The following is a 6517-nucleotide window of genomic DNA, read 5'->3' as shown; positions in this document are numbered from 1 at the left end:
CCTTTTGAATCTCTTCTCTTCATGTAGGAGTGCCCTTTTTTGTACTTAAGGCACTGTTTTGAATGAATTTATTATCACCATTCTCCACTCCAAAATATGTATACATTTAAGGCTTATGATCTTTTGATGATAGAAAGCTCTGCTTATTCATATATTCAGCACACAAATATGTCTTATGCATAACTAGAAATATAAATAGAGAGACATGAATGAAAAGACCTTCCCTTTTCTCAAGGAGCCTAGTACTGTACAGAGTCAGCTTGGATTTGGGAGTTCTGGCTTGGGAAGGAGAGGGGTGGTAGACAGTGGGTCAGGGAGTGATTCGGACAAGGTGGGAGAGAACTACACACTGAACATGCATGGCAGTGGGCTTTACCATCACTCCCTCACTGCTGAGACATCCTATGATGTTTCTAGGACCAATCCTGCTTACTGGATATGTGGCACAATATGTAATGTGGCTGTCTGACAGTTGAGCTGCAGGACTGCCTCATCCTGAGCAAGCAGGGGAAATTTTTTTTAGAAATATACAGAGTCATTAAGGGAAGAAGGATCCACAAGGGAAGAAGAGAGGTTATGAGAGGAGCAGCCAGAAAGGAGAAGGGATAGTGAAGGTGGAAAGGTGAGAGGGAGTGACATGCAGCAGATCCTTTTGCTGTGGAACAAAAAGGGCCACAGGGCGCCAATGGCCTGAAGTCTGCCCATTTGCCCACCTGTGGATCTGCAGTTACAGAAAAGCTTTTTACCGCAGCCAATTAATGAGCTTCCCTGGGGTTCCTAGACCCCAGGCCCAAAAGCTCTTCAAATTTCTAAGGAACTTTTTCAAAAGACTTCAATCCTACAGAATGAGGTAGAAGGTATAGGGATGTGCATATGGAGGGAAGAGAGAGAAAGGATCAGATTGCTCACAGTGATTTACTGAACACCTGCCATGTCCCCAGCACTGCATTAGACATGTTTGAATTCTTGCCATACATAAGTAGGAGAAAGAGAAGTTATATCTTCACAACAAAGTGGAGGGATCACTCTTCAGTGGGAGAGATGGTGGCTTCAGAGTTCAGAGATCTGGTTTAGAGCCTTTAGAAATACTGTAGGAAACTTTTGTAGCTTTAGTGTTGTATGTGCACATTCTGAAATAGGGATTTGGTAAGTAGTTTATTTGGTGAGTGCTCGCAGGAAGCTCAGTAAGAGAGGAAAGTAATACAGGGATGGAGAATGACAACCAGTAGAGTGTACACTGACAAGCAGATGACTATGATGGCATCAGGGCGCTATCCCGATGGGAACCTTATGAGATTTTATGCAGAGCATACCTCAGCTCTTGTTGTCTAGGGGGTGAAGAAGCTGTGTGGTTACCCACCCGCTCTGTCACATGTCAGTGTTGAGGGTAGCTTCCTGGAAACCAACTCCGGTGCTTCTGGAACTGTTCTGGGCCTAGAGTGTGCCCTGCCAGCACCAGAGAGGACCCTATGAGAACAGTGCACATGTGGGTTGAAGTGACATGGGTGGACCCTGACACTTTTGTTGCAGGAGTCAAAAGGAGAAAAAATGGGCAGCGTAAAGACTCCATGACTCAGTGTGTTGGCCATGCTCTAGGCTTCATTTCACTTTTTCAATCTAGTTCTACTCTCTTTGAGGGAGAAGGGAAGGTCAGATTATCCAAAGTGTCTTCCTTCCCACTTTCTTACTATAGTCCTAGGTCAAAGTAAAGAAAAAATGTGGATAGCTGGTTTGCATTAATCGGGTTATATGTGTGTATAAATGTACACATTTATGTACATTAACATTTATGTGTATGTTTATATATCTTATGTATCTAACTTTGTATGAAAAAGTCATTAACCAAACAGGGAAGAGTCATTTTTTTTTAAATATACAATTAGGTCCTGCTATATACTTGGTGGTTCTGTGCCCAATTTATTTGAGTTCATTTCAAGACAAAGTGACACTGTTATCAAATTTTCTACCTTTCATCTCTGGTGTCAGGTGTTTTTTGCTTAATGTTCTTAGAATACCTACTTCCCTGGAAAAGCTAGTTAGACAAATTTTGATTTTTAGAGGCATCTCATTTCCTGAAAAAAACACCATAAAGTTTTCTTACTGTCTTGCAAGACAAGAATCAGGGATGCCCAGCCACCTCCCTGTTCTACCAAGGAGAATGTTAGGCAATTTTATTGAAGTAAATGGAATACATTTGGCTTTGCCTTTGAAATCTCTTTGTGGTTTTCTTTGTTTGTAAAATGGGAACTATACTGTCTATTTCAGAGGAAGACTGTCAATATGTAACCTGATAATGGATCTGAGAAGACTTCTAGACTCCAGTGTCAGGCTGTCTTCAAGAAGAGATTGAGAGACCCCTGATTTCGGGAACGTGTAAGTACTTTGCCCAGTGACTGTGTTGCAGCATGGAATTAAGGAAGTAAACAGCTTTACTTCATCCCATACGGAGTTCAAGGGCAATCTGGTGAAAAGTAAGAGCATCCTGCAAGCAATTTAAATCCATTAAAACATACAGGTGATACCATAGTATGAGGAAATGAGAGAGAATACTGGTGTGGCAGAGGAAATGCTAACAAGAGGTTCTTTATCCAAAATGTTTGGAACCGGAAATGCATCTGATTTCAGATACTACAGATTTTAGAATGTTTGTTTATATATACAGTAAAAACGAACTATCTTGGGAATGAGACCCATGTCTGAACATGAAATTTTTTAATGTTTCATCTACATATTATGAATGTCGTTTGAAAGTAACTTCACACAATTTATTAGTGCTGAATTTTGACTGTGGCCCATTCCCTTGAAGGCAAATGTAGAGTTTTCTGCTTTTTGAATCATGTGGGCACTCATGATGTGTAATGCCTTGGAATCTTTCATAATTTGGGTGTTCGGATCAGGGACTCTCATCCTATGTATTTGGAAGGCCAACACTGCTCTCTGTCATTCTTATGTAGCTCTACAGGCAACATTTCCTTCATCTGCATGCTATTTATCTATAAGATGCATTGTTCTTCCCATTTTTTTTAAAAAAATATGACCTAGAGTGTAATGTGCCCCATATAACAGTGGTGGAATAAGCATTTGAATCCAATTCTGTCTGACACTCAAACCTACTCTGCTCTCCTTCTGCAAGATGTTGTGAGAGAAAGTAGCTGTACATTGCTACTTAAAGCAGCCTACAGCCATCATTATTTCTGTACTGACATTTTTGTTTATTGAAAGAGGAAATATAGGAGGCCTTACTTATTGACTAAGGTTCTGCAAAGGCCTGATTCACACATCTGACCACACCTTCGTGTGTAGACTTTCTCCTGGTTAATGATAAAGACTCTAGGGTCAATCATACATTTCCTGGATGGCTAAAATTTCCTCCTAACCTCAGAATTAGGTCTCACCAATGTTTGAAGTTTCTATTCCATATCTTCTCTGTGCATACAGTATTCTAGACATATCAAATTTGGTGTACTCTCTATATTTGCCATGTTATTTCATGTATCTGTGTCTCTGCCTAAAATTGCCTCTCTTCTGTCCTTCACTTATCTTGTGCTTGCTCTCTTTCCAGGACTGATATGTCTCCTTTCCCAGGAAAATTTCCTGGACTGGCCCAAGAAAAAATTTACTATTGTACTATCACCAAATTTAAGTCATAAATTAAATGTTTACTTAACTCACTGAATTGCTATTGTTTACTTGTCAGAGATTGTCCAAACTCAGCAATATCTTTGTGTTTTTGTGTATTTCTCAGATTCCCTAGCAGTTAGGTTAAGACCATTTGATTGGGTTGTGGGCTATGGCTTGTTGGCAGAAGAGATATACACCACTTCCAAGCCTAGATCTTCAAATTACTCCACACAATTCTCCTGCCATTTCTTTTTGACCTAGCAAATCATGTATCTCAAATTGTATAATTACAGAATGCAGGAAGTTGACTTGATCTACTTTTGCATGTGTTGTAAGCAGGATTCAAACTTGTATTAAATCATAAAAGTGTTAGGTGTGTTCAAGAAGTTGGCATTAACTACTTTACTTAATGTACTATTTGCTTTTCCTGTTATTTGAGAGGTCTTTGTGGATAGTAATGTTTACTAATTATATGAGCATCCTTAACACCTAACAAGGTTGCAGTGACTCAGGATAAGCGAGGGCATTTCATGTGGGGCTCGTTCTGGCACAGCTAGTTTTCAAAGCCCAGTGGCACATCCTCATCTTGGTTGACAATAGAGTTAGAGAATCCTTGTATGATTGCTGCTTGATCAGCCCACACAGGTTCCAAAGTCAGCCAGGGAGAGGTCAGCTACTAATTTGTGTCTTGTGTTTCCTATTTGTTGCCTCTCCCTTCTGAGGTTTTCTGCTGTAGAATAATATTAGCAGAGCACTCAGTTTTTGTGTTCAAGGTTAAAATTAAATTATTCTTGCTTCATATTCCCTCCTCCACTCTGATCTTTTTTTTTTTTGTATGAATACACATTTGCAGTACATGAAGTTTACATTCGTCTTGGAGCGTGGGTATATGTATATAAAACAGCTTGTTTTTTAATCCCCTTTTGCTTTCCATCCATCTCCTTCCCTTTCCCCATTTTAATTCTTCTTGTTATTATAATTCTTAGCTCATATTTATGACATAGGTGTTTACATTCATTGAGGTTATTAGGCTTCTGTACATGGCGTATTTTAGTTCATACTTCTTTGTCTCCTACCCCTCAGTCTTCTGAATGCCTTCCCATTTGCAAGACATCTGTCTCCTTGACCTTGAGTAGGCAGGTGCACCCTACCCGTGTGAGACATCTGCCAGCCCATGGCAGGTTTAGAGTGCAATCTTGTCACTGACAATTTTCCAGATAGACTTAATAAGTTCAAGGATGGAGAAGGCTTAGTCTGTGTGACTATTTATATGTAATCTTATTTTCTGTATAAATCTTGAGAAAGTCTCAAAAAATTCCCATTTCCTAGAAAATGGCCAAAAGATAGGGTATGGTTTGGGGATAGAGCCACTTTATTAAGCCAATTAGCTGTTCAGTGTGTTATGAATATTATTCCATTTTATCCACAGAATAGTCTCAGGGAGCCCCATGACCATTTTTGAGATGTGCAGAAGATATTCAGATAAGTTTGTAAAGCATATCCCAAACCCTACAATTGCACGTATTACAAGCTGACTAGCTTCCACGTTCCTGCTCCTTCTGCTCTACCATGCTCTGTAACCCAGCTCTTCTGTTTCCTCATTGTATCAATTAGGGTTCACTACAGGAATAAATATAATATCATCTGTCTGTCTGTCTATCTATCTCTCTGTCTATCTATCTATCTATCTATCTATCTATCTATCTATCTATCTATCATCTCTCTGATTTAGAAAGTAAGCTTACATTGGCCACCTGCAGAGTCAGATATGGAAAAATGCAAAAGGGCTGTCTGTACACCGGAGAGCCAGATGATCCAGTCAAAGATGAAAGACCTGAAGCTCACTGCAGTGTCTTATGCAAGTGTGTGTCAGGAAGCTGAAGAATCTGAGCTGGAAAACTGTAGATGGACATCCTCAGGCAATTATGAAGACTGGGGCTCTGAAGACGTGAGATTTCCTTCTTTTGCTTTTATCCCGTTCAGGCTACAAGTCTATTGATCGGTGTCACCCACACCTAGGGTAGGTCTTCCTTCTTCAGAGATCCCATCATCCTCCCCAGAACTCTGCTAACCCAATTCACTAGTTGTTTCTTATGCAAGTTGGCATCACGGTTAACGATCATGCTGTCCTGGAATCAGACCTAGGTCTCAATTCATACTGGCATGGCTGGCACATGTTACTTTCCTTTCTGACACTCGTTTCCTGCCTCATGGAAATTTGTTCTTAGAATACAGGGAGAAGACACTGGCAACACAGAGTGTAGTTTCTCTTCCTTTTTCTCTCCTCCCTCCTCTTTCAGTGCATTAGAACATGGCTACTCCAGGAAAGCAGCCAGCTGTACTGCTTGGAGGTTGGAAACTGGAAATTGTTGTATATTTTTCAACCCAGTAGGACTAAGCCAGTTTTATCTCATGTTAACCATCCTCACTCTCCTCACCCAGTCATAAACAGAACATGCCAATTGAAGCTACTAGATTCTTTATAGACCAGAGTCTTTAATTCCTGTCCTTGGAAAGCAAAGCCTGAATCTGGACTTTTATCCAAAAAGAACAGTTAAGGCTTCTGCAAGGTACTGAGATATTGCAGTAAAAAAGTTACGTTGGACCCTACACCCTGAATAGGGTATGTGTACTGGAAGGGGATACAATTAAAAACCTACTCACAGCGGGAGTGGGCCTATACCTTTATGCAGCAACTGTTCCCTTTGCTATCATTCAGCTTTATGATATTACTGTAGTCAAAATTCTGACTTGAAATGATAATGCAGTAAAAAGAATAGATTTTAGAGTTAGGTAGACTTGATTTCTAGTCACAGCACAGTCACTTATTAGCATAATAGTTGTTTATTTTAGGTAAGTAATTTCACTTCTTTTTGGTCTTAGTTGCCATATATAT

The 6517-nt window shown here is 40.0% G+C and overlaps 1 long non-coding RNA gene across 1 annotated transcript in view; it reads left to right on the top strand.

Moving 5' to 3' along the window:
• The first annotated feature begins 2287 nt into the window (after positions 1–2287).
• Positions 2288–6517, top strand: part of LOC117283624 — a 64994-nt gene continuing 60764 nt past the window's right edge. Inside the window, exon 1 of the long non-coding RNA XR_004514658.1 lies at positions 2288–2373. This is a non-coding gene — a long non-coding RNA (uncharacterized LOC117283624). The remainder of the gene's footprint in view (positions 2374–6517) is intronic.

The sequence above is a fragment of the Fukomys damarensis genome, unplaced genomic scaffold (genome assembly GCF_012274545.1).
Source record: "Fukomys damarensis isolate Sample0158 unplaced genomic scaffold, DMR_v1.0_HiC HiC_scaffold_28, whole genome shotgun sequence".
Taxonomy (NCBI): domain Eukaryota; kingdom Metazoa; phylum Chordata; class Mammalia; order Rodentia; family Bathyergidae; genus Fukomys; species Fukomys damarensis.
The sequence above is the reverse complement of the archived record's forward strand: the minus strand, read 5'-3'. Positions and strand labels throughout refer to the sequence as shown.